Raw genomic sequence first — 27,063 nt, forward strand, 5'->3', positions numbered from 1 at the left:
TGTGTGTGTGTGTGTGTGTGTGTGTGTGTGTGTGTGTGTGTTAAAGAATTTCTTTTCTGGTCTCCCAGTGTGACCAAGGCAGGAAGACTGCAAGATTGAAACCCTCCTGGGAAACTAGGGACACCATCTCTCTCTCTCTCTCTCTCTCTCTCTCTCTCTCTCTCTCACACACACACACACACACCCACACACACCATACACAAACTTCAGATGTAGCTCAGTTTGAAAAGTGGGGTTCAATTCTTAATACAGAGAAAGCAGACAAAGAAGACCAGCTTGTCTCCTTAAGATTCCCTTCTCTTTCCTTATGTCTAAAAATGTTTGAAGTAGTAGTACCTGTTTCCCCAGCAGAATGACCATCCTTTGTGGGTGGCCCGAGACAGGCCCACTCTGTGCCGTGGCTCTGGTAGTGTCCATGGCAGTGTCCCCTTTTGCTCTCAGAGGTGTTCTGATCATGAGTATGAATCATATGGCCACCTTCCTTACAGGCGTGCTCTGAATGTGGGATCGTAAGTGACATGCAAAAGGCCGGGAACTAAATCTAGGACCCACAAAGCATTTACCGCCTTTTTTTTTTTTTTTTAAATGTATTTGGTTGTTACAAGATCTCATTATACAGCTTGGACTCCTAGTGATCTTCCTGTTTTCAGCCTCCCCGGTGCTGGGATTACAGGTGTGTACCACCACGCCTGGACTCTGGCCAGCCGGTTCAGCTGGCCCTGGGGGCTGGGCTGGCGCAGCAGGTAGTGCCAGGAGCAAACCGTGGTCCTTGCACCTACCTAAGCTTGCCTAGGGGCTTTAGTGCATTGAGCTGTCTCGCTGGCCCCTACAGTCTTTATTAGATGAGGATGCTAAGAAATACCCGTTGAATGAACTCTGCTTATAAGTAAAGCTTCAGGACGTTTCCAGATGATGCGCAGGATGGAGGCACTTGAGATGTAGTGGAAACATAGTGCGGTTTATGTGGAGAAGATAAGAAGGGGCCACGAGGGGCTCCAGATGGAGCCACAGAGGACTATGCAGGTCCTTTGGAGTGCAGGCAGACCCGTGTCAGATGTGCTGGGCCCTGGCTGAGATATGGAAGGCTGAGAAGACCAGGATGCGTTTGGCAGGCAAAATTGCTCTGGCATCCACTAGTTAAGAAATGAGATTGATTCTCTGTCTACATGTGTTCTTTTCCTGGGCTCCTGCGTCTATTAATTCCATGCAGTAGCCTGTCTTAATAATGATTTCTAGCTATGGAAGCGCAAGTCTGTGCTGACTTCGGTGCCAGGCGGCAGCCAGAGTCACCTCAGCTAATTCTGGTGAATTTCCATGGAAGGTGGGCCTTGCTTAGTTCCCAGGAAGAAAGCAACCTGGTTGGCACCTGGCACTCCTCTCTGGCCTGGATGACAAGGAATCATTTTCAGGAACTGTAGTAAGGAGTTGCCACCCAGAGGGCAGGGTGTTCCCTGATTCATGGGAAAGGTAAACTCCGCAGTGGCCAGGCAGGTAAGTGGCAGATTTTTTTTTTTTTTTTTTAGATTGAGGTGAAAGACAGGTTAGCATTCCAGTAGTAGCTGGTCATTTCTACTTGGAAGTCTTCTCAGCTATAGAATAGTAGTGTCACTTGGGGACTGGGAGTAATGACAGTTGGACAGGACCCTAAAGATACATTTGTGCATCAGTGGGGGCATCTGAGTGATCATTCATCTGACAGCAGGTGTCAGGTGCACCAGCGATCGTAGAGTGAAACGTAGCTTGGGCTTTGGGGTCTAGCTCAAGTGCTTTGTGATCTCTGCCTCTGACTCTGGGAGATGGCGTTAGTAATCAGGATTATGTGTTAAAAATATATATGATGGCTCTAACTGGACAGTGACGAGCTCTGGGGACATGGGGAAACTTCACAGATGGTCATTCGATTGGGCATTGGAGGATGAGCAGGAATGTGAAGGCTAACAGAGGAGAGGCTCGCTAGATGGAGGAGGTAGCAGGCGATGAGACACCTGACGTAGGATGGCAGCACAGTGCCTCAGGGAGAGTGGAGTTAGGAGGGGAGGACCACAGAGTGAGAAAGGCCTGCTGAGACTGCACCGTGAACAGAGGCAGTGGGGCGGTGGCACACTTGGATCTGTGGCTGGGAAAATAATGGGTGAAGGTACTAGGTGCACAGGAGGGCCATGGGGACATCAAGAGGTAACAAAAGTCTGGGCCAACCTAAAGCAAAGCTGAACTGGAGCTGAGGCAACAGACCTGTGCAACGATTTGCAGAAGAGTGGGATTCGTGCACTGTGCTTATGTTGTATGGGAAGGCACCCAGGCCCTGAGAAGGTGACATTGCAGAGTCTGCAGCCTGGTCCCAGCATAGCCCCAAGAAGAGCTTGAAATCTTCCTACCTCAGCCTCCTGAGTGCGTACAGATGTGTGCTACCATGCCTGGCTTGAGACCTCTTCAGTTCTCGGTCGCAGTGACTCTTCGTGGAGTACTGACTCTGTAGTGATTGAAGAGTTTCAAGCAGTGGTTGACAGTGGAACTGCTACAGTGAAAAGTCAGGCTTTGTTTGAAGGCTGATCAAGAAAGTCTTGCAGTCATGACTTTGTCTTTTGTTTTAATTCTTGGAGAAAGATGCTCCCTGTAGCAGACTTGTCTGGGGGTCCTCTATCCATTTGACTCCTTAGGATCATTTTGCTGAATTGGATGCGAGGCAAGGAGAGAGAGATAACTGTGCAGGACAAGCCTCCAAGAGTGGTGGGCTGTAGTTCATGCAGCTTTGGAATGGCACAGCTATTTTGATGTCAGTAAATGAACACCCACATACTCCCCACGGAGCTCTTTGTGGCCCTGGGCAGCTTGCAAGCGGAACCTGCCAATGAAGTGTGGCACTTTCCATAGTGTATGGCATTTATTAGGCTTTACAGTTAACCAGGTATTTCCCTACAAATTATAGTCAGCTCATCCCTGTGGGGCTGGGATAGTTACTACCATCCAAGTTCCACAGCTAGGACCTTGAGGTTGGGAAGGGTGAAATGACTCACCCAGGCTCCACACTGTTGATGTTGGGCCAGGGGCTTCTGTTTTCTGTTCCTACAGTGCCAAATCCTTCCTGCTTTCTTCCTGTGCAGGTCTCTGAGTTGGGCTGTAGCTTTTGTCCATGTTCCCTTCTCCGCGATCACTGCAGATCCTGATAAGTGGTAAAAGCGTAATAAATATTTGTTGAATGAACTTGTGAGTGAATGATTAATATACTCTAAATAAAGTAATAAACAACTGCTTGAATTTGAAGAGTGTCTTCATTAATAACAAGTTAAGTGCTTCTGAACATTCAAAAGACAATGAGCAAGAACTCATTTAGAATACATTTACCCAGACATTAAAGAACAAACATCAAAGTGTTCTCACCCAAAGACTACTCTTTGATCTCTTACATGACCAGAACCCTGATCTTAATTGCCCCAAAGTATATGTCTTCTTTCTCATATGTGTAGGATGTTTCTTTTCACTTACAATTATTATTTAAAAAAAACTGTATTTGGGTTAATATTTTTTCACTGTGTCCAAAGATTTGTCAAAATCAGTAAGTCCCCCTGTCACCATTACCCATGCTAGGATAGATTTCCCTCTAAAATATCAAGTGCAGTTCAGTGTGTTAGAAAGTGCAGGGATAAACAACAATGGGCAGTCAGTTCTTATTCCCTTCTTCACCATTCCCAAAGCATAATTATTTCTTCAACTCCTAGAGTTCGCTTTACTTTTTCTCTTGTGTTTTATGGTTGTCTGCCCGGGGATGCCACTGGCTGGATTGGGAGTTGCTGAGTGCGAGAGTCAAGTCATAGCCTTGTGCTTATTTTGCTGTGTGATCTTACACGGGCTGCCTAATCTGCTAGAGCCTCTGGCTCCTCAGCTGTGAACTGGATAACAGCGCCTCTCGCGGCATGTGATTGTGGAAGGAATTCTATGACCCATGCAGTAAAAGTCCAGGATCAGCCACCTTGTGGCCCAGAACATATCCTTTGTCCTCTTTGGGGAGTGGGTTCTATGTCTCAACCCACCATCTATAGTCAGTCTTAAATCAGTGTTTATTGACTAGTTGCTTATGTTTTTAAAGTTTTATTATTTATTTATTTATTTATTGTCAGTAAATGTCTATGCAGTCTAGGCTGGCCTGGAACTTGTGACAATCCTCCTGCCTCAGCCTTCCAAGTACACCACTATGCTGGCTAAAGTTCTCCTATTATTTTGCACACCACTAACTGTCCATCCTTAGGAAGAGGGTTGATTTGCAGAGTCATCTGTGGTCTGTGACTCAACCTGTTTGTCTTAATCTGCAGCAGGATTTGATCTTATGACTTATGTTTGTCTTTACTAAATTGATATGTATGAAGTGATATTTTATTATGGCTTTTATTTGCATTCGTTTGTAAAATGAAAAAAAAAAATCCCCAAGTAGTGGCTTAGGGTTTGTGTTTCACGTTATCTCATTTGTCAAATGACAAGATTTCAACATGGACTAGATTGGAGAAACTGGGTAAGAAAGGGCTAAAGCTGGTTAGGGTTTTGAGTTGCCTAGGCTGTACTTCCACATTCATTTATTCTTTTATTCATTCTTCAATGAGGACCTGCTGTGAGATAGGTAGCGTCCTTCACCTAGTATGAACGAATGTAAGTGGAGTGAAGTCAGTGATTTCCAACTCAGTTCCCTCATAAAACATGTACGGAAACTGAGGGCTGGAAAAATGAGGGTAGTTGTAGACCTGGGGTCGTACAACTTCAATGGCAAAACCCAACTCTTTAATTCAACGGGAAGGATTTAAAATAGGCTGCTGTATCAGTAACCCTTCACACTTTGCAGACAACCTGGAATTCCAGTTTTGTGATGTTAAACAACTCTCCGGGCTGTGCCTACATTGAGAAAGTGGAGTCCTGATGTTTGATTCAGAATATATGATCATGTGGTTCTTTTGTTTTGTGTGTGGGCCTTTCCTAGATGACCCTGGTGTTTTCATTCACTTTTATTTTTAAATGAACAAAGTTAATATTGAAGCAGTAGCTTGGGCCAATTGTGAGCTTCTTGGATGTGTTTTTGGTAAATGGGAGGGACAGATGACATATTTCGCCATCAAATAAAGTAGTCAATTTAGATTTAATAGGGCAGTTATCTTCAGATAATAAAAATTCAACTAACTTGCCATAACTATCTTGTCTAAAGTCAATTAAGAGCTTCATATTCCTCACTTGCTGGGTAAAATTTAATAGAACTCCAGTTAGGCATTTATTGCTTATTTAATTTAAAATTAAGTTAATCACCATAGTTAGTAACAACCACTGAGTATTTAATTAACATTCGGAAAGCTATCTTATTAAGTCTAAATTAGATACAGACAGGTCTTGTTTGTCCTCAGCTGTTGGCACACACCACTCCCCCCATCGCTTGCCCCAAAGAGAAGCTTTCCTTTTCTGCCCTGCCAACTTCGTTTTCCTTAGGTTAACACCAAAGTTGGGGAAGGGTGTGTCATGGGCTCCATCATGCTATGGAACTTTGGACTGAGGTAGTGTGTAGGCGTGGTTGACTGCACATCTGAGAAACTTTTCCATTTTGTTTACTCTGTTCCATTCTGTTCCATTCCATTTTCCAAGAATTATTGAGTGCATTCTTTATTCTCTATACAAGATATCTTTTAAACAGTGAAGAACTCAGGAGGGCATCTTGACATTGTAGGTGGCATTTTCTCTTCTAAAGGAGAAGACTGGGTTTAGTTCGTTCACATGGCCTGTGGTGTTAGGGGCCTTTGGTGACTGTTGTGGACAGCCCGGGATTCAAACAAGATCCCTGCTGGGAAGTGCTCCGTGTGGCGCTCCTTGGAATGCTGTGATCCCATGAGGCTGTGTAACTAGGTAACCTTGCAGAAGTCCCATTAAGCAGAATCAAGTGGGTGTCTTTACCATGATCATTTTTTGGCGTAGATGACAAATATTTATTACTTATGCCTTGAGTTCTAAGTTCCTACTTTAGATCTCATTTGCTATGAAGTAAAGTCTCCTGGACACAAGCTAAGGGGTCACTGTAGCAGTGCAGTGCCGAGGCATCACCAGCTGTCCAGTTTCCTGCACATCTTATGTGCTGTCCAAGACTGCGCTCCTCAGCCGTTCTCTGTGCACATACCTGATCTCCCCAACCTCCAAAGTACGAATTCCGCTCTACAGAGCTTGAGAGAAACCCTACCTTAGTGGCTTCTTCTCCCACAGCTGGATGCAGGCTACCATGGACGCTTACTGCAAGTTTTGGTAAACTAATGCGTATCGTGACCCTGCCGGGAGGTTTGTTCCCAAAATCATTTGATAGTACAACCTGGCATTGCCTCTTGCTCTTTTTTTGGCAGTTTGGTGTCAGGGGTGAGGAATTTAGTTTGCTCCGAGCACAGCTGCAGTGAGCTTTGGATCTTTGTGCCAGCCTCCTGTGGTCGGGAGGGGTGTGCGTGCATTTTCCTTAGCAGTGATGTTACGGAAACAAGGTGTTGTGTTGGCTTAAAAGGCGTGCAGACACGGAGGGAGGTTTCAGGCATAAGAACGTGGGGAGGAGGTGGGGTTGCAGATTCAGGGCAGCTGTCTTCATAGAGGAGAGGTGGGCATGTGGAGGAGGACTGTGTATAGCAGAGTGGCCTGGAGGTGGCTAGAGTCACCAGGAGCAGATTAACAGTAATGTTCTGATATCTTCTACTACTGGACTTCCCTTCCCTCACACTGATATGGCTTAGACCAGTTCTTGTCAGAGCCTGAACCCAGAGAGGTGAGAAGCAGGGGGCTTTTGGGTGCAGAACTTGCTGCTTTTAGTTTTGTTCTCACTGGGCTCCCATCTGAAGCGCTGATCATTGATTCCTTTCTGTAAGACATTCTGGTGCTTAGTCTGGGGCCGAGTTCTCCCCAGGACTATTGGTCGTCCTGCAGAGCATCTTGGCAGCTTCACAGATGCTTCCTTCTGACCAGTCTAGCTTCAGATGCCGCGTCCTCTGCCCTTCCTTCCTCCCTCGCTTCCCCTATTCTGCTGTCGAGTCACCTGTGCCTTGCATTTTCCTTCCTCTCCATCTGTATCATCCTATTCATCTAAACCAAAATGCCCTTTCATATTCTCAGTTTTGTACTTCACTGCAAATAATGCTGCCCGCATTTTCTCTCCAGTTCCGATGAGCAGATGGGGCGTGCTAACAGAGATGGAGGACGATCTAGAAATCTGGTCCACCATATCTCGGGCTGTGTTTACAGTTTCTCAACAATATCCACCTGCTTCCCCGATGTGTATGGAACGGGACATAGGCAAAGGAGCACAGGGGCCTCCTTTCATTTCTCATTCCATTTTAGCTATAAGTTTTCCCCTGTCTGAGCCTCACTGTATTCAGCTCTGAGACATTAGTATTAGGCTGGGTATGCTAGGGCCCTGGATCCATTTGCTCTACCTTGCCTGCTGCTTCTCAGACCTGTCTCCTTCTCCTTTCCCACTACAGTTATCTCTTCTCCACCCTCACTGCTGTAGGTTTTCTGACTCCTTACTCAGTTGGATAGTTTTCTTTCTTCATCTCTTTTCCCTTTCTAGCTGTGTCTAGTTATAAGAGGTCATCTAGATGCATGGCTTTTTTAAATTGGTATCTCTACAAACACACTGTTAGTTTTGGAATAATTTCAGGTGTACAGAGAAGTTATGAAGGTTGGATGGGGGAATTTCTGTACAGCCTACACCCAGTGTTTCTCATTTTTTGCATCTTGTGTTATTGTGGTCAATTTGTCTGACTTGATTTTGTACTTCATTGCAAATAATGCTGCCTGCATTATTTGTGTAAGCAGCAACTTCAGTATGATCCTGTGAGCTACACGCCAGACTTTTACCAGTTTTTCAATCTACTTCTACGTTTTTGTTCCAAGACTCAGACCAAAGATCCAGTCTAGAGTGATTTGAAGCCTTTCCTTTTCTTTACTAGCCATTGAAGGCTTCTCGGTGGGAAAGCCTTTCCAGCCTGTCCTGCTGAGCTGGCAAACAGACGTGGCTGTGGATGACAGGCTGGGGGATGGGACCCACTTATCTTCTTGTCCCTGCTTTTTCCTCCCTGAAGGACTTTGGGGAAGCAGGGCTTAAAATAACTGTGGTACTACTATCTCTGTGGTACTTCTTTTTAGGGGAGGAGTACGCGGGCCCTCAAAATAGAATAGCAATAGTAGAGGAAGCTGGACTTTTAGACAAGATCAGGAAAGGGTCTTGGAGAATGTGATGCTCTGGTGTTGAATGAATGAGCAAAATCAAGAACTCCCACAAACTTGTGTCCAGGTTTGAGCTCTTCCACCATTTTCCTTATCAAATGCGTTCAGTGGTCAGTGACATGTTACAGTACCTATCAGGTACTTAGGAAGTGCTGTGCTTTTCCTTCATGAAATTAAGTGAACTGGAGTGTTCACACTGAACACATCCCAGAGCACAGTAGGTCCTCAACAGATGTTGGGAAAGGGAAGCCTTGGAAACTGGGAGACTCTGTCCTTAGCCCTTTTTCAAGAAAACCCGGACAAATTGATGCAAAACAAAAGCTAGTCATTCATAAGGAAATCTGTGGTGCTCGGAGCAGAACTAGTGTTGGAGTTTCCGATAAGCAGGATATACTGTCTGTTTTTATTCTTGGAGGCTTTTATCATACAATACTACATTATGTTGTAGTCTGACTTTCACACAAATTGGATCCCAAAACTTACAGGAATTAAAAATACAAACTCGTGGGCAGTATGTGTTTTATAAATTACAGAAAACAGAAGTGTGAAGACATGGCAGAGCGAGTATGGTGCAGCCTGCGATGGCACCGATACCGGGGAAGAAACGTGCAGGAGGCGGCGGGGGGAGAGGGGAGTGGCAGGGAGCTGAGCTGGGAGGCTGGGCAGACCTGAGCTTCCTGCCTGGGGTGGGCACAGCCGCTGGCTTGCAGGGGGCAGGGAGGAGCTGAGGGCGTGACAGGCAGAAGTCAGGCAGTCAGCCTCTGTGAACTTCCTTATCATGCTGTTTATGGACTTATGAACAGGATCTACGGACTGTCCGAGCTTTGTCTGCATTGCTATTTTTTCTTTTTTCTTTTTTGTGGACTGGGAATTGAACTCAGGACCTTGTGCTTGCCAGGCAGGCTCTTATCCTGCTGAGCTATCTCCCCAGCCTCCATTGCCAGGTCTTTTGTCTCATCACATCCTCAATTTTGATTACCTTCTTTACCAGCATCACCTATTTGAAGCCAAGTTGGTCATCCTTTACCCTGAGGGGGAGGCAGCTGCTTCCTGTATGGTCTACAAGGCCCTTCTTCTGTACTGCATGCTTGACACTGAGGAATTTGGCTGACCTGTAAGGGACATTTATTGGACGCATGGCGTTGGGTGCATAGGCGTGGTGTTGCCCACACTAGTCAAGCTTGGTTCCCTTATAATAGAATTTAACTCGCTTTTCCTACATCTCTCAGCACCGACACTGAGAAGACAGCCACTGACTCATTCATTCATCCATTCATTCATTCGTTCATTCCGCAGCAACTTGAGGCCCATTGTCAGAGCTGTAGCAGTGAATTTGTCGATAGTCTGCACAAGGAGCCTAGTATCTTTGAGATGTGTTTTCATACTTGTAAACCTTATCTGGATTTTTTTTTCTTTTGTCACCTGTGAACCAAGCAAGAAGTGATTTGTTTTGTCTGTAGGCTTCTCCAGCACACAAAGTAGATGTTCTCTCATCCGTTCTTCTGGGTTCCTACCGGAGAGGTCACTGGGTATAGATCCTGTTTCTCAGGTTATAGAGCAGTTTGGTACCGGGAATCGAACTCAGGACCTTGTGACTACCAGGCAGGCGTTAATGCCACTGAGCTATCTACCCAGCCCTTTTAATTTTTTTTTTTTTTTTAAAGACAGGCTCCTGGTTGGGTTCCTTGCTCATGAGTTTTCCTTTGTAATAGTTTGACAGTGTGTGCACTGCTGAGGTGGGAAGTAGAAAACAGTGCAGTGGAGGAAGCCCTCAGTGTCCCCAGGGTGCCCGTGTTAATGGCAGTTGGCGGCAGTGGTGAGATTCCGTGAGCTGGCTACGTGACTTAAGTTCATGCCACGTCAGAGGCAGAGTGGCACGATGGGAGGAGGCTGATGGTGTTGAACGGGAGAAGCTGACAGCTCTGAGAGTGGAGGAGCTGGAAGGGTCGGAGCATCAGTGTCCTCCTGGTCAGTTTGCTGGGCTCCATCCAGAACCTCTGTGTGACGGGACAGGCAGGCCCGAGAATTTGCATTTCCAGTCAGCTCAGATCGAGTCCGGCTGCTGGCTCCCCATGCCCTTTTGCCCCTGCTCTGAGTAAATAAATAGGGAAATGAGACTTAGAAGGTGGGTGAAAAGGACTTAGCTATCGTCGCGCAACCTCCCAGGTCAGCTAAGAGACATCCCAGAAGTCCTGACTCACTGCGCGGCGTGCTGCCAAGGGCCATTGTCCGGAAACAGCATCGGTGCTTTGGAGTGGTGGCTGGCTGCTCCAGCGGTGTCTGGTCTGGTCACAGGCTTAGCTTGGAGAGCCCTTCTCTGGCTCCGTCAAACTAATGTTTTTGTTGTTGTTCAGTTAACGTGTGTTTGTTGACAGCGACTGTGTGCTGTACCCTCAAAACTGCGTTTGGGCCACATGTCGTGTAGCACTGGTACTCTAAGAGGATGGACCCGTGGAGGCAGCCCTTGAGTACTGCGTCTTCATTCTCTCATCTGACAAGGACTGTCTCACCTTCTAGGGCCACAGGCAAAGCCCGGTCTCTGGGCACTGTAAATTTGGTTTTTATTATGGCTATTATGAAAGATGAGGCTCCACTCTGACCTATACAAGGGGTTTCCTGGGTAGCGCAGCAGAATGACATCAGTGAGGTTTAGTGGGTCAGACAGGAGGTTTAGGATTACTACCAAGGCGCGGGATCAAGCCTCTGCTTTATCATGTGTTAGCTGTGTGGTCTTAAATACGTCACCTGCCCTCTCTGAGGTGTAATTTGAGGTGGGTATATCCGGCCTTGGCAGTGGGGTGTAGTAGCCAGCCAGAGGCAGGATGGAAGTGAAGAGGCAGCCGGACTTCCTAGGCAGGAGCTGCGTTTCTGGTAGTAGCTACATTTCGCACTCGGAGAGAGAGCTGGCTGTAGTGAGGCAGATGTGAGCTTTGGATGTTGCTGGGGGTTGGCTGGGCTGTGGTGTGTGCTTTGGGCTGAGATTATGAGGTGGGTTTCTGTTCTGTCTGGGTTGAAATGAAAGAACTTGGCTGTAGGAAGGTGCTTCATGGTTATCGAGACAAATAGATCCAGGGAAGTGTACCAAACAGCTGGAGAAGTCCGAAGGGCTCAGAGGTGGAGCTGCTTGGCAGGCTCTGGACATCTCGCTGGAAAGGGCTCTGATGGCTGCTGTGAGCAGGACAGAGACCCAGGGAGGGTGGGAGTGCGTGCCCAGGGGCCCTTGGGAAGGCTACCAGAGTTGGCCCGCTAGGAGCACATTCTGGTTCCTGTCCGTAGAGCTTCCCATCCAGGGCAGGCCTGTGTGATCTGGGGCTAAGATGGCAGCATGCTTGGTTAAAAGAACCAGAACAGTGGGGCTGCTGTGGTCTCCTTGGGCCGGGATGTCGGGGCTCTGGTAGAGTTCCCAGAATGCTCAGGCATTCTCATTTCACAGTTGGGGAGAGTGTGGTGCCCTGGAAATGTGGCTCCAGTGGAGGCTACTGCGTGTCTCCAGGAAAGTGCCCTTGGATTCTCCCAGTCCTTAGCTCCTTTCTCTCTGTCAGTCGTAGCAGTCCTCCTGCACCAAGCCCCATGCAGGCTGATGGCCCTGCTTCTCCATCCACCTCTTTTTTCTGTTTTCCTGAGGCTGTCCCTGGGCCTCAGCTGGCTACTGCTGGCTTTCCACAGTCTCAGAATCTCCCTGTCTTCAGATTGTAACTCCAGACAAGAGACTTGCATTCTCCCTTTGTGTGCCTTCTGTCCACTCTTCCTTGGTCAGAGGTAAAGCCCTCTAGTGACTTTATGCTACACTGTTGGTTTATCCGAGCAAGGTATTCTGCTTTCTGCAAGAGGAGATCCACAATTGCCTTGTGGAGTGCTGGTCCTTACTGACTCCACTCTAATTGTCTGCCACCTCAGGGATTAGGGACATATGAGTAAGTTATTGTTTTGGCTATCTAGGAGGTTGTGGTCAGCATAGGCAACACACATGCGACCAAAGTGGGGCAGTGTGTGTAGTATGGTAGTACAGATGTCTGTGTGCAGTCAGAGGAAGGCGTTTTCCAGCGGCAGAGCAGTAGAGAGTCTATTGGCATTGCAGATGGTTGGTGCTGTGGACAGGCGGGTGTGTTAAGAGAGAGACAGAGAGGTTGGAAGCACCCTTGAGTGGCCTACACAGCCGTAATCCTTTGGTTCCCTCTTATCATACAAGCATGCAGCCCGAAGGCTTTTGAATTTACTACCCCTGAAGGCAGTGCGTTGAATCTTCCTCCTGTGTGTTGACTCCTGTCTTCTCAGAGGAGTGCCGTGGAGCCCACTCCCATAAGCCTGATGAAGGACCCCCGTCAGACCTCTGTGGGCTTCTCACAGGCCCGTTGCCCAGCCATCTGTTCATGTCTTTACCCCGACCTCCCAGGGGTCTGGAGGGCCACCCGCAGCCTCTCTCCCTTGCTTCTCCGTGATTCCGGAGCTCTTTCTCTTGTATCTGGGGCACGCTTGTTTGCCTGGTACATTTGCTGTACTTAGGTTTTCTTCTCTTGCTCTCATATTTCCATTTAAAGCCCTCTGGAGAGGTCTCGGTGTCTCTAGCCAGCAGCATTCCTTCTCGGTTACTGGAACCCCTTTCCGTCTCCTGTTAGGAACCTAGCCATGAGTGGGCGTTGGCGGAGCTTGCTGCAGCCTCTGGTTTCTTCCAAGATGCTGACCGCGGACCACGAGAAGGGACAGCCTGGCTGTGTCTCACCTCCCAGCCAGTGAGGCCACCAGCTGGCTTTCAGCCTGTCCCTTAAGGGAGGCTTTCTCCTTATTTCTCCTCATCTGCCTTTGGTCCTTTGCCAGAGATAGGCATTTTGGGGCTTTGTTCTCTGCCTGCATCCTGTGCCTTGCAGGCAGAAATCCTGGTTCAGTGACAGAGTTGGTTGGGTCGGCCTGTGGGACGAAATTAGAGTGGCTCTGTAGCAGTGCTCCGATGCAAGAAGGTGGCTGTTTGACTTATGACTTCTATTTCTACATACAAATGCACGCACAGCCTTGTTGGGAGAAAGTTGGGGAAATCTGTCTGGGGCTTGGATGTGGGTAAAAGACTGAGTTTGTGGTTCTCTTCCGGCTCTGCACTCCTCCACAGGGCTGGGATTAAGGGTGCTTGGGAAAGTATTTCCTCCTGCTTTTCAACTGGCTTCCTGCTTCTTTCTCACCGCCTCCCCAAGCCCGCTGGTCAGTGGATCGTGGCTCTGTGTGTACCTTGCCCACCAGCAGCTGAGCGTTCCGGGTCACACTCCTGCTCCAGCACCTGGGCGTGTGCGCAGGTCCCTCCGCATCCCCTGCCTGGTCGCAAGGCAGCTCAGCATTCCCAGAGGCCCGAGGGATGCATGCATATCCCTCCAAACATAACACAGATGTCTTCTCCTTCCTTCTTCCTGAGTCTTACCCAACTCGTTTTGGGTAAATCAAAATGACAGTCAACTGTAGATGCACTTTCTAGAGACAGTGTTTGTATTTTTACTATTCATTTGTGGGTAATTCCTTTTGATTCCTTTATGCATTTTCTTTGCCCTGACTTGAAGTCTAACTGTGTGTACCAGTTTGTGGCTCACTATTTTACCACTCAGAGGAGGTTGAGCACCTTCTCACCACGCCAGGGGACCGTGGCATGTGCGATGTTGGGTGGTCGCCCATTGTTCTTGCATCTTGAGAATACTCTGTGATTCTGACACTTCACCGCTGTCAGTGACAGACATTCACTTTACAGAATTGTTTGTTGGCTCCTTACTTTCTAGGACAGATTGCTACAATTTGAAATTACACGAAGGGAAATAGCTGTTGGGGCAAATACTCTAAAATTCAAGGGTAAATTTTGGTCGATCCGGGTAACTCTTAAGATCGTAAAAATTTAGGAACCTCTGGGAATATATAAAGGAGAAAAAGCATTACCTATAGCCCCTTGCAGTAGTTAGTGCAACATTGTATATTGATGGTATTTTAGGTGTTGTGGGTGGTATCCAGTCTCTGATTTTTTTCTTCCTCTTCCTTCTCATCTTCTTTCTCTGCCTCTTCCTCCCCCCTTTTTTCTTTTCCTCCTTCTAGATTCTTTGTAACATATAACAGCTATGCTGGGTGGGTAGGTTGTAGAGATATCCTGTGCTGATGTGGTTGTAGCCTCAAGCGTGGGGCCATCCAGAATACTCTGTGTTATTCTCCTCTGCACTATAACTTCCTTAGTGCTGTTCCTCATGCTCTTCTGTTCTGCTACCTGAGGAGAATGAATGGCTTCCCACTGGAAAGGATGTGGCACTGGGGCCATGGTTCTGATGCAGAGCTAAATTGAAGCACGTTTTGTGTTATTTGCTGAGATCTTCGTCCTTTGTGTCTTACTCATCTCTGCCTTTGTGACATAGCAAGTATCCGTGAGTGATACTTAGTAGGTCCTCAACCAACTCGTGTGGAAAGTTGCCTCCGGCTGCGAGTTTACCCTGAAAAATGCCCATGTTGTGAGCTTTCCTGCTCAGGTTTTGTTTCATGGGCCAGAAGCCATCACTTGGGACTTGTTACAAATGCAGAATTATAGTCCCACACCAGCCTCTGCACCTTCGCGTGTCCCTCAAGTGATTCATATGCACGTTATGGCTTGGAAAGTGGCACTGTAGAGTCCAGCTTCTCCCTGCTGGACACGCACTTGTAGCGCATGTGTCCCTCTCCCGTCTTTCTAGGCCGTGCGCCTCTTGTGGCACATTGTGGGTGCTCAGCAGCATAAGAGACAGAACTGGCGAAGAAGGAATGAGGCTGTTAGAAAGCCGTTAGGGATCTGCTAGCAACAAAACCTAGGGGATTTTGCTGGAAGACCTTGTCACGCTGGCTTTACTGATCAACCTGGCTGTTCTCATCTTCAAGAAGCTTGCTGAGAATGGCTGCAGTTTACTTTGAGGGCTCTCTGGTCCTCACTTTGGGCATCACCTCCTGGCTCCAGGGGGCAAGATGGTGTAAGGCTCAGGTCCTGGAGAAGCTGTTGGCTCTCCTTGTTATATTGGTTTTCCTGATGGGAGCTCACCTTTCCTTATCATCACAGAAGCTTGGGATGGCTGTGGTACTTTTCTGGGAAGCTCTGGTTCTTACCCTGAGTGTCATTTCCAGGCTCCAGTTAAGATCTCTCAGCCTGCTAGCTGAGATCCTTCATTCCTCTGGCACAGACTTCCTACCTTCCCCCACTGACCTTTGGGCTTTCCCAGTGCAGATCCATGAAGCAGCCTGCATCAGACACTGTTGTGGGCTCTAGGCCTCCAACTGGATTCATGGGAGGCATTGTTCTCAGCTCTAGGTCTTTAGCTGGACTGGAGCAGGATGTTGCTGTGGGATCCAGGCCCTCAGCTGGACTCTTTGGTCTTTAGTGTGTGTATAGCTTTCATGCACTTGTTATGTCTGACTGTTTGGGTGGTTTATCATAAAATACACTTGACCTTAGCCTAAAGGCAGAGAAGTGATTGATTCCTTGTACAGTAATCTTATAAAAAGTGTCCTGTATCGCATTGTGCCCATGCAAAACCCCAAACCACGACACTGCTCTTGTCTGAGGTACATGCGATGGTAGGAGGAGAAGACGTCCCCTGAGCATCTGCTCTGTTCTAAGCCTCACTGTGCTCCTCACATATATTCTACTGTGGCGCAGCAAGATGACCTCACCTAATGGAAATGGGATCCCTAAGACCAGAAATTCCTGACCATCAGAATCAGAGACCATAACTCCAGTCATGAATCAGAAGCTCTTGTCTTGACTCCTAAGCAAAATGTGTCTCTCACTGCTGAGGAAAGGACCACCGGTGTAGGCAGGCATCCTGATGTACAGTGAGAAAGGTGCCTCCCACAGGGCTTACGGAGCCTTCCAAGATCACACGGAGTTTAATCGCCAAGCCAGGGCTCAATCTCTTGCCGTCTACCCTAGTATGTAGTTCACAGCACTAGATTTAGATCTGCCTGGTAGCCGCGTTGTCAGGACAGAGGTAGACCTTGGTGAAGAGCTTGCACCCTTGTCCTTAGAAATCTGAGCCTGATGTAGCAAATACTCTGAGCTCCTGGCAGCTGTGGGTTTACAGAACAGACCCCAAGTTAGGAGGTTGCCTTTTCACTGCCCGCCTGTGTCCTCCTTCTTGTTCTCTGCGTTTAGGGGTATGATGGAAAGCTTGGAACAAGGTCAGTGGCTCCAGGTGACCCAGGCAGCTGCTGTGGCATCTGGCATCTTTACCTTTGTGGAGTGGTAGGCAGCACCTTAATGGCAGGAGCAATAGATGCTGTGTTCTCTCTATATTTTACTTTGCCCTCTGTGCCACAAGTTTTAGGGAAACCCCAGTGAGCCTCTTGCTTCCTGGTCATGGCCAGTCAGTGCCAGGCACGTTAGCAGGGGCTCTGTAAGGCCATCCCATGCAAGGGCTCACAGACTTCTAGAGCGGCCAGGGGTGTGATTTATTCCCTGATTACGTGGCAGGCTGGAATAGGAAGCAGAAAGAGAACTAATAGCCATAATGCTGCCGTTTATTGAGTGCTCACAGTGCTGGGCTTCTGCCTGCATCATTTCCCTGAACTCTGTAGCAACCAGGAGGTAGGGAGTGGGGAGACCCAGGGACTTTCCCAACTGGCAAGCCAGGACGGAGCCAGGATGCCAGCCCAGTTCCGCTTGATTTCAAAGTTATAGTATCCGGTCTGTCCAGCAGAGGCTAGGCTCATCCCCTCTGGTCTGTCACTCCTGGGGATGAGGGAGCAGACTGCATCAGGATGTAAGACTGCAGAGGTGTTTGGGCCGATCCAAGCTTATGTTGGTGGGAGCCAGTTGAAGTGGTGTTACATCTCTCTGGGGTGCTGGTGCGTCAGGGATTCTAAGATGTCATGAGTCTAATAAGAGGATCCAGGCAGGGATCAATACAATATGTTAGGTCAAAGTGTATGAGAAGTCATTAGAGAGATGCTGGAGTTGATTGTGTGGGGCCCAGAGTGCTGAACCGCCAGAGCTTGGGAGCCCCAGTGAGGCACCGTGCACACCTGGGGCCCAGGATTGTCCCAAATGTGAGGACTGTCCCACAGGAAGTTCTCTGTATGGAAGGGAAGCAAGAAATGCACCAGTGAAAGAGAAAGTACAATTTTCAGAAGGGTCAGGGATGTAGCTCAGGGATAGTGTTAGGCTAGCATGTGTGAGGCCCTGGGCACTGTCCCCAGAGCTGATAAATGACAAACAAACAAATGCATTTGTGCGGAGATATGGGAGGTGCCCAGTAAGTGAGAATCCTGAACATGGTCTTCCCTACGTTCCCTTCTTCCATCCAGTGGGTCAGTCCTCTCCTCAGTTTGCTGATGCTGTGCCTTTACTCTTGTGACTCTGCCTTTGAGAAAGCCTCCTCTCCCTCACCTGTGGGAGCCATTTCTGTTGCTTCAGGTCAATCCTGTTGCAGGATTTCCAGAGTGATCTCCCAGGCTCCCCAGCGGCAGCAGCCTCCCCTTCTCTTGCCACTTGATTCATGTTTGATCCAGTGTCTTACCTGCCTTACCTGTGAGCTTCCCGAGGTCAGAGCTGGGGTCTGACTGATCTCTCCCCTTCCTGCACAGTGGGAAATGTGTGCACAGACCTGCAGTGACCAGAAGAAAAACAGTGGTCAGCTGATGGATAGGTGGCTTTAGATACCTGCTTGCAGAGGACAAGCTTGCTTAGGAATGAAGCAAGCCTGTGGGTTCCCATTTCCTCCGGCAGGGTACAGGTTGGGGTTGCCGGGAGCCACAGATCCTTGAGACTCACCACCTCAGGCCTAAATCTGCCTCTTTTCATTACCTCCTTTCCAGGGAACAGGAGTGCATGTTGTTTGCCCAGCAGCTGCTAAATATAGCTCTGAGCCCCGGGCACCCGCAGCTTCTGGGCCACTGCTGGCACAGCCTGGCTGGCTGTTGATTTTGGGGTTTCCTTAGGGATTCTATACATTTTCAAATTTTCGTTGGGGATTGCTTCTGTTTTTGAAGACAGCCACGGGAGTCAAGGGCGTGGAGTGTTCAGAATTTTACAGGCGGACGTTAGGAGAGAGTTGAACAGCTTGGGAAGAAGGAGCGGGGAGGGAGTTTTTAAAAGAGGGCCAGTTGATCTTAAAAAGGGACTTCCTTGATGTTTGGTTGTCCCCAAGTGACATTTTTTAATTGTTTTCCCAAGAAAATCCCATCCCATTCCCTTTCTGTGACCCTGGGTCGTGCTCTTTGGAGCTTTTATTCTCTAGCTTGGAGTACTTTCTTTTTCTAAATTTGAAAAATGCTATAATGATGTTCACCATAGAAATAAAATGACAGAGAGAAGTGTTTATGATAAAACAAGAATTTCCTGTCCCAGCTCTTCCCACTGCAGTCTCATCCCCCCAAATCAAGTCCTTGTCGCCATTCTTATTTTTAATTCTTCTGGTGGCTATTGCCGGATCTCTATGCTGCTGTCTTTATGTCTTGAATTACATGCTCTTGCCTTTGCTTGACGAGCAGGCAAGGATGAGCTTATTTGTGCTACTCCTTCCTTTTCACTGTTTAATTATTTTTTCTGTGCTCTTTAACTGTTTCTTTCTCTGCAAAAATTCCAGTTTCCTGCCGTAGCAGCTTTGGTAGCACGTTCACCCGCCCGTTTGCTGGTATTTGCCTCCACATTTCCCCTCGGCTTACCCTTTAGCGTGTCGGGGTGTTTCTGTCACCTTGGCCCTCTCTCTCTGGTCTGTCCTGTGTGTGTATGCACACGCTTGTGATTTTGTTACCTACAATGAGGTCATCTGTGCTCTGCCCACAGTATGACTGTAACAGTGGAAAACAGTCATGTTTGCCTTATGATTTCTAGGTAACTTGCTCGGTACCAGGCTCCAAACAGGGCACGGCAGTGCTGTGGTTTCACTTCCTTTTCTAGTGATCTGAGGTTACCCCCTTTAAGCTTCTCACGGGGGTGCTGAGCTTTTCCTTGACATTAAATTGAATAGATCCTTCTAATTGTCCTCTAGTTCTTCAAAATCATCGCAGGTTTGGGTTTGTTTTATTTTTATAAGGAAACTTAATGGTTTTCGTTTCCCTTCTCTCCTCCCCTCCCTCCCTCCTTCCCTCCCTCTCTCCCCCTCTCCCTCCCTTCCTTCTTTTTCTTTGGAGCTTGATATCTTATTTCATTAAACAAAAAAAGAAAATTAAGCATTTTCTTTCCAGTTATTCTCTTTTCTCCTTGCACTCTTCTTCGTTTCTCCTCCAGGCCCTTTTCTTTTGCTTTGCATTACTTTCTCCCTGTGTGAGCCCTGCTTTCCTGTACAGCCGCCCTTGGCGCCCTGGAGCTTCTGGTTATCTCCTCTTCTGGAAGCCTTGTGTCTCTTTCATCCCTTCAGGTCTTCTAGGATCGCAGGAGATGGTCCCTCTGGAGCTTTTGAGTCATGCCACCATCGTTACTATCATGCCAAACAAGATATATTATTAACATATGACTCACAAATCTTTTTTTTTTTTTTTTTAAATACTTGTTCTTTCTAGGCAGTTTGTTGATCTCTCCTATATTTTCTTCTACTTGAATTACGTCTCTGCCTTTTGGCTAAGATCAAGTGTACTTTCTTCTACTGGATTTTCACAAACTTTTCCAGATTATATTTTTGAGGTTTGTTTATTTTGTTTTGTTTTGTTTTTGATGCCAAAGACTGAACCCAGGGTTTCTAGCTTGGTAGGTGAGTGTTTCTACCGCTAAGCTAAGTGCCTAGTAAATTTTTCTTCTTATTCCCATATATTTAAAAGCTACTCTATTTTTCCTTTTTTTTTTTAAATTGGTGTACAAAAGATCAAATTGAAATCAGGACCTTGCGCTTGCCAGGCAGGCACTGATTCCACTGAGCTATGTCCCCGCCTCCACTCTACTTTTCCATTGAGTGTGTGTAGTATTTTAAAATTTACCTATTTACATGTTGCTGACTGGCTTTTCTCCTAAATGTCTGCTCTTCTTACAATGCTGCTGTGAGCATGTGCGCCGAAGGCTTTCGTTATTGTTCTGTTTCACCTGAGTACCTAGCACAGGCGCGAAACTGAGATTCTGTGTCACCACCTTTGAGGACGTGTGCTGCCGATTGTGCTTGCATTGGGTTCTTGAGGGGATCACCCGGCACGGCACGTCTCACTTGAAAAGGTTTTTGTTGTTGCTGCGAGGAGCAGTGGGTGTTGGGAGCAGCAGAGGGCACCTCAGAAGCAGCAAGTCAGTTTTCTTGGCAGCTTCAGGAACATGCATCGTGACTTAGTGCAAACCTGGTAGGGGCCAAAAATCCGCTGAAATCAGCTTCACTCCACTTTGAAGGAGTCCGCTCGGGTGAGCCCTGGCTGTCCGACTTAGGGTCAGGGGCAGTGATAACCTGAAATCTTTATGCAGTAATCATCATGGGGCCAAGCATTATGCAGCACGATCTTCTCCAGCTGGATCATCACTCTTACTCCTGGAATTGTTTCTCAGTGACTTTTGGAAAACAAAACAGGATTCATTCTTAGAAATCAAAGAGGTACTCCCATTGTGAATATTTTACAAGGTCTACAACCGCTTCAGCACATGGTGTAACGTGAGAGAATTTAAGCAATCAGTGGATTGCTGTGAAGTAATGGGAAGAAGCCTAAGTATTGGTATGTAACGAGGCTGTTGTAGCGTTTCATTGCATTATGAAACTTTATTAGTCTGGCAGCAATGACTTTGTGATTACTCATAAAGTCTGTATGATGTGATTACAGAAAAATAGGGCCCTGTCTTTCAAAAGTTACCAGTTTGTCGACGAATACTAAAGGACGTGTGTCCAGTTGGGCTATTGAAAACTCTTGCGCATGAGGACTTGTGGTCTATTTTGAGTAGTCAGCGATAAACCGTATTGGAGATGATGGTGCGCATCAGTGTTCCAGAATGTAATAGCTCAGAGAACATTTGGCCCAGCAGTCCTGTTTCGACGTGAGACGTGCGGTCTCTGGGTAGAAGAAGGATTCGTTTAATATCATGCAAGTAGTTAATAGCAGAGTCAACTCTAGACATCATTCCTCCCTGCTTTTAGTTCCTTGTTGTCTTCTTATACCTACTTTGTAATTTCAAATGTTTGTGATTTTGTGTCTCTGTGTGTAAACTAGTTTGTTCCTGAGGATAGAAGCCAGAGAAATTTTTTGTCATCGAGAGACATGTGGCACACTTAATAATGGAAGAAAACATTTGCTGGCAGTGGAATCAGGCAGTGTTTAAGTCAGAGATATAAGGAACAAGTTTTCTGATGAAGGGAAGGGCGAGGCAGGCCCCTTTCTTGAGACTTACATGGAGCCAGGCTGCTGCTTCTGATGTTGGGGGTCTTGGGAGTCTATCTTGGCTGAAAACATTATAGTTCTCTATGAGGGTTATCTCCAATGGGCTTGTTTTTGGGGAGCCTTCTGTTCTGAGTTTCCTGGCTGAGTTGTGCCTCAGGTCTGAGATGACAAGGAGGGGAAAAAAAGACCTTGCTGAATCAGGAGCAGTGTCACCTGCTTCAGGCCGGCTCGGAAGTAGGTCAGCGCACAGCAGACATGGACCGGCTGGCTCCAGCTGCAGGCTCTGCCCTTGGCAGAACCTGCCTCTGTAAGGCAGGAGGGATGGCAGAGAAGGGTGGATTTGCTGCCCTAGGTGCTGCAGGGGAGGAGAGCTGATAGGTAGGAGGAGGAGCCCTTGAGGGTAGGGAGGAAGCTCAGCTGGGACCTGCAGGAGGAAGAGAAGTGGGCACTGCTGGAGGGCAGGTCTTTCGCAGAGCACCGGCTCACGCACTCACTGGGTGACCCAGGTGCTGCCGCAGAAGTGTTCTGTTGTGGATGACGTAGGAGATGAGCTGAGTTCAGAGCCCCACGCTGCAATCTAGGGGCTGGAGAGACAGCCAGCAAGCAAACAGATCTGTATTTCAGATTACGAAGCTTCCTAAGCAAAAGAATACAGTATCTGGAGGAGGCAGGGAGTGATAGAGTTGCCTCTTCCTTGCATAATTACAGAGTGGCCCATCAGGTCATGCTTTGAGATGCCCTGACTGGAGCACACCCGATGGCACTAGGTTGAGATTCTTGGGGTTCAATTTAGCCCTGACTGTGAGATCAACAGCAGGGTGCTGGAGCAGGTCACCTGCTGTGGCTGATGCTAGGGGAGTGGTTCCCGTACTTCCCACTTGGCCAGCTACCCGAGGGGGGGTGACATGGATCCATTTGATATACAACCACTTTTAAGAGCTCAATTAGTCATAAAAAATACAAGGGTCTGTTTTTAACAGCTTGGGTTAACTGTCTAAAGTGATAGCTTGTATTTGTCCACTGCCTTTGGTGTGTTCTGAGGAAACGACTGTTTCTTTTGCTTACATCCTTTCTTATTCCTAGAATGAGGTCAAAGGGAGGATCCCTGGCACCGCCCGAGTCTGGGAGAGCTTGGGTCTGGCTTGGGGGTATCTGGGGACCTCTGGAGCGTGAAGCACAGAGCTGTGCTTTGGATTGAGCTCTCAGGAGGGGACATGGTGGGCTGAAGGGGCAGGGAGGGCAACTAAGCCACAGGACGGCAGGACACAGCTGGCTCTGGACCACAGCTAGGCTGTGGACACTTACAAAAGGCCTGGGTTCTGCCAGGCTGAGGCCGAGAAGTGGGGGAACAGGGATCCACTCTGCATTCATGGTAGTCTTCTGGGTTCTTGGGAGTGTTGTGCTTCAGGACCTCAAGGGGCATCCTACCTGGTACCTAAGCAACGCGGAGTTCAGTGGCTGCATTGCCCGTGCAGACAGAGCTGCTAGATACACGCACATAACACTGTGTGCTGAAGGAGAGTCTTTTCACTGTCCCGTTATGGGGAGGCTCAAGAGAGCTAAGGGAGGGACTGGAAAAATTGGGAGGGTGCTAGGACCCTTGGAAATTCCCAAGCGAGCTGCATAACGGTGGGTAAGGAGATACTTAAATATTTTAGTAACTGGTGTAGCTGCATCAGTCTGTGCTGTTGCATGCTAGTCTTGCATGTGGTTACAGAGCTGCCTTCCAGTGCTGTCAGTATAATAATTGATGTGCGTATAAAGAAAAAAAAAAAAAAAAAAAAAAAAAAGGAAATGCTGGGAAAGGTTTCCTGGGGTTGGTGGTACTAGAGTGGGCTTTGTAATCTAAATAGGAGTTTGGTAAAAACTTTCTAGGAAGAACAGGGACAGTAGACAAGAATACCAGTATATACCTCACAGGGTTTATGGCCATGGAGCTGGGGCTTACGGGACTTTGCATTTGGGTGACTGTGAACCCCGTGGTGACCACTCACAGAGCTGGGAATGAAGAAGGAGCAGCCAGTGTGCTTTCTCCTTTGCAGTGTCAGGAAAGGACTCAGGGAGGAATTTTCATTTTAAATGACAGGGGCCGAGCGCTGCCTGTGAGGTGGTTTGTGAGCATCGTGTCTTACCTGCAACAGCTCTACGAGGTTGGAATTTTTAATCTATACACATTACATAGGTGAGGAACTCAGAACTCAGTGTGTGCAAGTGACTCACCCACAAAGTTGCACGATGGCGGGGACAGGGTTTGAGCTGCAGTTCAGCTGACCACAAAGCCTGAATTTCTAAGGCCGTGTCTCTCTTTGGTCCACTAATTTGATGACACCCAGGAGGAGGCAAGGTCCTTGCCTAGAGGTGTAGCTACTGACTAAACCGGGAGGCAGCAGGACGACATCCTCTGCTGTAGACAGAGGCCCACCCGGAGGTCTTCTCTAAGCATGGACAGCGAGTCTCGGGCCCCTTCCCAGGGCTTCTGCGGAATTCTCCGAGCCGTGGTGTTTTCCATCTTTCTCTCCTCCAAGTCCCTGCGAGATCTGACTTTCACGTGCCCGCTGATGAAGACAGAATCTGGTGCTCCCACGGAGGCTGCTTATTTCTGGTCTTGGGACAGGCTTTTTCAGAGTAAATCAATAACCTGGTTAAGATCTGGCCTCCCTTATGATTCATTTTGGGGAGAGTGCTGATCGAGTTGGCACAGTGGCACACTATGTGCGCCCAGCTGTCTTTTCTCACTGTACCTTCCTAAGTGGGTGCTCCGCTATCTTCCCTCCCAATCATGAAAACAAAGCCAGCCAAGTGACAGCACAGCTCCGCGGTGAGGAACACAGAACTGGAACCGGGTGGCAGGATTCATTTCCAGCTCTGTCATTGTCCAGCTCTGGGTCGCTCAGTGCCTCAGTTTCCTCATCTGTGAAGGGTGCAGCAATAGCAGTAGCTACTTCCTAGCCTTGTCTGGCAGGGGAATTGGATCCATATTTGTTAACTGTGTGGGAAATTGCTTGGTATACAAGTGCCACATAAATGTTTGTTAACCTACAACAGAATTTCCTGAACTGGCCCTGTCATCCACCACCCTTCCGCGACATGATATGTTAGTATACTGTGGTTTTTCTTAAAGACCCAGTGGGTTAGAACACAGCTCCTTGCTGTGCTGTGTGGTCAGGTGTGCAGAGGTGGCATATTCGTGTGTGTGGTCTGGTAGATGCTGCTTCTGACGGCTGCTTTGCCACAAGAACTCCACTGGCTGTGGAAAATGTGCAGCCAAGAAGTATCGAATGGAACAATGTCTTTTCTTTTGCTGGTGTAACAGAATTTGGATGACATGCCACTTACAGCTGAGTTATTTTTACATTTTTCCTAGAGTTATATTTGCAAGCTATGCATCAGTACTTCTGTCTGGCTGTTTCAGTCGGTAGAGAGTTAAAGTCAGAGGATTCAGCAAGAAATTTGGATCCTGACTGATGGCCCCGCTGTAGCACCCGTGTGTGGGGACCCATCTTTGGGCCTTGGTTTCCTCTTGTTTGTGTTCTTTCTCTGCTGACACCATTAGGTGGTGGAAGGTCAGATGGGCCTCCACATCTGAGAGTGGCTCTCATTCTAGGTCAGTAACATGTGGCATATGGAAGGTTTTTTTTTTTTTTTTTTGGTCAAATCTGCTGACGGTCACTGTGGTCTGCTAGAGAAACAGGTTGATCATCTTGATAGAGACTTCGCTTTACCGCCACACTTTTTCTAGTCCCTCGAGTACTTCTGGACATCAGACGCAATAAAAAGCAGAGTGAAACCAAACACTACATGGAGTCACTACTGTCAAGTTGTGTGGGGTGGAAAAGCGCTGCGGTACTGGGTGACAGTGATGTCCTGAACGCAGGCCACTCTGGGGTTTTAGTAGCAGAGCAGCGGAGCCCTCGTCCTAGCTAAGGTCCTATGCCTCTCTTGCCAGTATAGTTTGTAGGTGAAGTTCATGTACCTCTGCAGGCTTCCCAGGATGGTGAGGACTGGGTGTTTCCCAGGGAAAGTCTGGTTGACCAGAACTCCTGTGGCATCTGAAGGGAGAAGGGACATAGAGGCAATATTAGAAGTTAAGTACTGAGACGGATAGCCTCATAGTTTTGCCTATGATTGAAATTTATGACATAAACTTGTATGATTGATAGCCACGAGTGTGGGTTTTCATTAGTTCAGATTTCATAGTGGGTCTGTGACAGACAGTTTTGCAGTAGTATATGCATTTTTTTTTTTTTCAGAACCGGGAATTGAACTCAGGCCCCTGCGCTTGCCAGGTAAGCGCTTATTCCACTGAGCCATCTCCCCAGCCCATGCATGCATTTTATACTAAAGAAAATTACTCTTTCTGAGGCTGGCTCAGAAATCAAGTAACCTGTCTGAGATCTACGTGAGTGGTAGTTTTCTGAATAGTGTGTGACAGAGGTGTTTGCCTCTAAAAAATTAGAGATTGACAACGTTTGTGGTTTTTGAAAAAAGTTATACTTCTACCTTAATATTAAGTGATATCAAGACTTTACTCATAATAAAACCTAAACTTGGTAATTCCAGAGGGTAATTGATAAGAGGAAGAAAGTCAGGGAAAGTTCCCCCAATTTCTCAATGAAATGCAACACATCCCTCCTCCTTCCACTCAACTCTCTGTTCACTTCATCATGTGTATATTTTGGTGGTACCGGGGATCGAGCTCAAGACTGTGTGCTTGCCGGGCAAGTGCTTATTCTACTGAGCTATCTCCCCAGCCCTATTTCATCACATTAAAGAAAACAGCATACATCATGTGCTTACTATCATTCTGAGCTCCAAGTCTTCAGCATCAAATCAGAATGACATGTGGCCATTGAGAATTTAAAATGTGACTGGTTCAAATTAAGTTGTGCTGTCAATGTAAAATTCTTACCAGATTTTAAAGACTTAGTTTAAACAAAGTAAAAGATCTTACTAATAAATTGGGAGATGTTGACTGCTCCTTGCAATGATGCTTTGGATATGTTGAGTTAAATGTTATTCATTTTACTTTTTCCCCCCTCTTCTAGTGCTGAAGCTCAAACCCAGGGTCTTTTTCTATGCTTGGCACATATCCAATCATTATATCCTCAATGCATGATTTTTTTTTTTTTCTTTTCTATTTTGGAGCTGAACCCAGCACCTTGCGTGTGTTAGGAAAGTGTTCTGTGCTGCTGAGCTACATCCCCAGCTCTTTGTTTCTCACTTTTTCAAAAGAGACTGCTAGGAGATTAATAATTATATGTGTGGCTTGCATTATATTTCTTACAGTCTAGAAGCTTCTTTTGCATTGGAGGAAGTGAACTCTACGGACGTGCCCTTATCTAGCACCGTACCACCCACCCTTTCCTTTGTCTCTGTGTCCTGTCTTCTCTTGGCTGCTGAATTCATTTTAGTCTGACGGAAGCTGTTCTGACTCAAGTCTTTAAGACCAATTCTGTTTCCTTTTTAGCAGTGCTGTCATCTGGTCTGGGTGGTACTGCTGTGGCTTATTACTGTGGCTTTCTTGGTGTCCTTCACTTGTCCTTCACCTCTCTGGCCTCTCGTTTCTTTCCTGGCTCTTGCTCA

The 27,063-nt window shown here is 47.4% G+C and overlaps 1 protein-coding gene across 4 annotated transcripts in view; it reads left to right on the forward strand.

The window, feature by feature from the left end:
• Positions 1 to 27,063, forward strand: part of Lpp (LIM domain containing preferred translocation partner in lipoma) — a 658,136-nt gene that overhangs the window by 15,721 nt on the left and 615,352 nt on the right. For 2 of the 4 annotated variants that reach the window (XM_023700942.1, XM_023700943.1), the window contains exon 2: positions 25,731 to 25,766. The exons of the other annotated variants lie outside the window; for them this stretch is intronic. The gene's annotated coding sequence lies outside the window, so the exon portion shown is untranslated. The remainder of the gene's footprint in view (positions 1 to 25,730; positions 25,767 to 27,063) is intronic. 4 annotated transcript variants of the gene reach the window in all.

Source organism: Octodon degus, unplaced genomic scaffold (genome assembly GCF_000260255.1).
Source record: "Octodon degus isolate 3935 unplaced genomic scaffold, OctDeg1.0 scaffold00128, whole genome shotgun sequence".
NCBI classification, from domain to species: Eukaryota; Metazoa; Chordata; class Mammalia; order Rodentia; family Octodontidae; genus Octodon; species Octodon degus.